Source organism: Dipodomys spectabilis, unplaced genomic scaffold (genome assembly GCF_019054845.1).
Source record: "Dipodomys spectabilis isolate Male_0828 unplaced genomic scaffold, ASM1905484v1 ptg000667l, whole genome shotgun sequence".
Lineage (NCBI taxonomy): Eukaryota > Metazoa > Chordata > Mammalia > Rodentia > Heteromyidae > Dipodomys > Dipodomys spectabilis.
In genome coordinates this window covers 1,897,061-1,901,711 of record NW_024871344.1, presented here as the reverse complement: position 1 = coordinate 1,901,711, position 4,651 = coordinate 1,897,061, and the positions used below count along the sequence as shown (strand labels likewise).

General features: G+C 37.1%; 1 pseudogene; it reads left to right on the top strand.

Moving 5' to 3' along the window:
* The first annotated feature begins 1,259 nt into the window (after nucleotides 1-1,259).
* LOC122101449 lies at nucleotides 1,260-1,359 on the top strand (annotated as a pseudogene).
* The last annotated feature ends 3,292 nt before the right edge of the window (nucleotides 1,360-4,651 follow it).

Sequence of the window (4,651 nt, the reverse complement as noted above, 5' to 3'; positions counted from 1 at the left end):
TCAATTTATTTGTCAAATTATAAATTAATTCTAGTAAGATTTACTGTGTGAAATTTAAGATCAGCACATATAAATATAAAATATATAAGTATATATAATATAAGAAATTGTTATGCATTGTTCTGTTGTGGTTAGGGTATCAAAGGCAAATCTGTTTTAAAGTATTATTCCATTATCTCTACCTCAGTTTTTGGTAGAGTTAGACCTAAAGCTTTACCATTTGTAAATGTAAAGCCTGGAGGCAAGAGGAAACACTTTGATTTAAACATTACCAATTTAAGGCCTAATATCGAGGAGAAATATATAGACTTCTCCAGGAGCTATGAAAATATTTGGTTATGGAAAGTCAGTAGTGTAATTTCCTGCCTGGTTGTATGGTAGACAGGCCAGGATATTAAGTAAACATGCATATGAACAACATTTTCACCTTCTTGGCTTTAACTACTTTTGAAATAATAGGTAAAATAAATATTATATATATATATATTGTTGTTTGGGTCCAGTCATGGGGCCTGAAATCTGGGCCTGGGCCCTGTCCCTCAGCTCTTCAGCTCAAGGCTAGTGCTCTACCACTTGAGCCACAGCACCACTTCCGGCTTTTTTCTTTTTCCTTATGTGGTGCTGAGGTATCAAACCCAGGGCTTCAGACATGCAAGGCATGCACTCAGCCAACTTCCCAGCCCAAACAATTATATTTTGATAAAATACCTTCTATTCTGAACAGTTCGGTCTGAAGTGTTCATCTCTCTATGATCCCTTGTAACTAAGATTAGTTTTGTTCCAGTAAGACAATCTATGCTGTCAGTGTAAGATATTCTGGTTGGTCTGTTCCTACATGGAAGAAGGGTAAGGGTCAGGAAGACATTTGTGCCACAGAGACCTCATTTAGGAAATTTTAAGCTGCAGAAGTTTAGAAGTGGATCTTAACCAAGGCTTACTTTGAATCCATTAGCTCCACAAAGATAACTCAGTTGATAAATAAGTACATGAAAAGCCATCACCTTTGGACTTAGCTGTAAAGGCTTCAAAATATGATCAAATTTAAAATGAAAATGACAAAATAGTTATTGACAAAAAATTGCAAATGTGAGTAATCGACCAAACAATATAACTTTTTTCCACTATAGACAGAAATTTAGAGAAATAAGATCAATAGCATTTTTAGGAACAATAAGGGTTCCTTGTTACAAATAGGCAACCATGAATATGTGCCTGTATAAAGATTGCATCAATAACTACTTAAATTTAGAGGTTACTACATGCTTCAGCAGCAGGTCTACCCAAATTACAACAATACAGAGATTAAAATAGTACTTGCACAAGGATGGTATGAAAATTTGTGAAGTATTCCATATTTTTCATTCTTCAAATGCAAGAAATGAAAAACAGTTGTTAAAAAGTTGATTACAAAAATACAAGTGTAACAATACATGTAATTCATAGAATTAAAGGTTAGTTTGACATCAGTGTATTAAATCTTCACCTTAGAAAGGCCCTTACATAGCATAACCTTTATAAAACTTGAAATTAGATAACATTGTCATTTTATCCCAAAGAAATAAAATTTAAACCATGCTCATAGGGGCTTCCGGGAAGATAGTGGAGGAGAAGCTGAAGGCTAAACAAGCTCTCGCATAGAAAGCAGTTTTAGAGTTCCAGTGAACAGTCCTAAGCCAGAGAATCACACCAAGTGTGCCATCACAGTACACAGAGTTAGGCCAGAGAGGGAAAACCCAGGCAAGGAGACAGATCTGAGCATTTGCCAGCAGCTTCGGCAGCAGCGGTGGCCATAGTCGCCATCCTGTAACACAGAGAGTCCAGGACAAAGGAGCCACATGCGGTTGGTGAGCAGATTCTACTCAACACCAGCAAGAACTGACAAGGAGCAGACATCTTCATCCTGCGGTTCACAGACCAGAGACGACCCAGGAACCAAGACTCGGTGAAAGTAGAAGCTTAACGTCCTCACTCCTTCTCAGGGAGCAGAGGAGAGAAGGCCAACCCTCCCCCCCACAACCGGACATCTCCATCTTGGATACTGACAAAGCTCAGTGGAGCTGCTAGCTCCAACTAAGGCCTTGGAAGAAAACTAGAGTCATTTACCAGGTCACAAGAACCTAAATTGACGTGCCAGACTCAGCTTCACCTCGGGAAATGTCACCCAGCTCAGGCGCAAGCCCCAGGAATGGCTTTCTTCACTGGGTAATCAGAGCCAGAGGCTGCCCCTCCCTTAAGCAGCCTTGACAATCAATTGAAATTCAGTAAACATAAACCCAGAGAGTGGCTCCAGCCTGGGCTTGTGAGTTTCTAACAAGCTAGCCCTCAGGAAAAGCTAATGTTTGCTGAAAAGCCTCAACTCTACCCAGAACCTAGCCTCATCACAGCATCTCCAAACGAGGAAAAAGCCATCTCCCTCTTTGTGATAATCAAAGCAGATCCCCCTCTCATTAAAGTAACCTGAGAGGAGGATCACAAAATCCTGGGTAAAGCAGAGCAATTTTTGGCCTGTTGAAACTTACTTAAGAAACCAACCAAGCCACAGGAAAATCAAACACAACAAGCAGATCAGAGACTCCAACAAGAGGCTGGTTACAGACACAAGGGAGATACAGGATTTTTCCCACCACTCCCAAAAAAATCAAAATATTTTTTCTTTTTTTTGTACATTTTATAAAAAAAATTTTCTAAAACTTTTTTTTAATTTTTAATTTTTACCTTTTTTGAAAAAAAAATGTTTCCTAGTAACTTTTATTCCCTCTTATACTTCTTATTTTAGGGGTATATTTGTGTGTGCGTTTTTCTTTCTTTTTTCTTCTTTAAATTTTTTTTTTGTTTTTTGTTTTGCTCTATTGAACTTCTGATCTTTTTTTCTTTCTTTCTTATCCTTTTCACCTTTTCTTCTCTTTCATTCTTTTTTATGTGACTTAATTGTTTTTCTACACATCCTCAGATACACCCATAGTCGATTATTAGACCTTCTCCTCCATTGTGTACACACTTAATCCACAAATTTATTACTCAGTTCAAAACCTCTTAGACTTAAATTCCTTGATAGCAGTACTACCTCTTTATACCTATATAATATTTTAGTTATTTTTATTTTTAAGTTTTTCACATCTCCTTTATATCCCTCCTCTTCCGCATTATATGCATGTTCTTCTCTCAATATTTCGTTTTCGTATCTACATAATATTTTAATTTTTACTTTTCTATTTTTTCTAGTCTCTTTTTTTCCCCTTTCTCTTTCTTCTTTTTTTTTCTCTCTCTACTTTCATCCTATTCAATCTATTTCCTGTTTTGAGATTAGGACTTAGTTAACTCTCCCTGTGCCTTCCCACATCTCTCTATTCCTATTTTTTACCCACATCTCTCCCTAAACCTAATAATTTCTGGCTTGCCAAATTTGCATTTGCGGTTTGTAGCCCATTAATATATAGTTGTTTGACGTTGAATAGATGTATCCATTGAACGAGATTGTATCTGCAGACTATTGACTGTGCAAATACAGACTTTGGTTGATGCTTGCCTTAAGTTAGAGTTCTAGCACAAAACTGGTGTTTCATTCATCCCAAATGGGCAGAACAAACCTGAAAAACACAGGAAAAATGGCAAGTCCGGGTATCTCAACTCCCACTCATGGTAATGAGGGGACAGAACAGATAATGAATAATCCAGAGGAGAGAAAAGATTAATCACCTATAAAGGGAAACCAATTAGAATCACCTCAGATTTCTCAGCAGAGACAATCAAAGCACGAAGAGCCTGGAATGATGTATGCCATGCCCTAAAGACAAACAACTATCAACCAAGAATACTGTACCCAGCTAAATTCTCCTTCATAACTGAAGACCAAATAAAAAGCTTCCATAGCCAAGAAAAATTGAAACAATACATCTCCACCAAACCAGCCCTACAAAAGATTCTTAAAGATGTCCTACATATAGAAAACTAACAAGACCACAATAAAGGCCAAGAAAATGCACCCAAACTGAGAATCCAAGAAGATAGGAAGAACCCAGTTTACATAGACCCCAAGAAGGTAGATAACATGGCTAGAACTCCCAAATACCTCTCAGTCCTATCTCTCAACATTAACGGACTTAATTCTCCAATTAAGTCACATAGACTGTCTAGTAGGACTAAAAAGCAAGATCCTTCTATCTGTTGCCTTCAGGAGTCACATCTTGCTGGTAAACACAAAAATATATTCAATGTTAAAAGCTGGAACAAAATCTACCAAGCAAATGGCACCCATAAACAGGCAGGAGTTGCAATCCTAATATCAGATAAAATAAACTTCCAATTAAAATTTGTGAGAAGAGATAAACAAGAGGTAAAGAAGGTCGCTACATATTAATTTTAAATATCTATTCGAAAAACAATGGAGCACCCAAATTTATCCAAGAAACACTACTTTCCCTCAAATCCCACAGAGATCCAAAGACAATAATTGTTGGGGATTTTAACACACCACTCTCCCCACTAGATAGATCAAGTCGGAAAAACTCAACAGAGAAACGGCAGATCTAAACAACTGCATAGATCAAGTATATTTAACAGACATCTATTGAATATTTCTCCCAGCAGCATCAAAATACAAGTTTTTCTGAGCAGCACATGGAACATTTTCTAAAATAGACCACATTTTAGG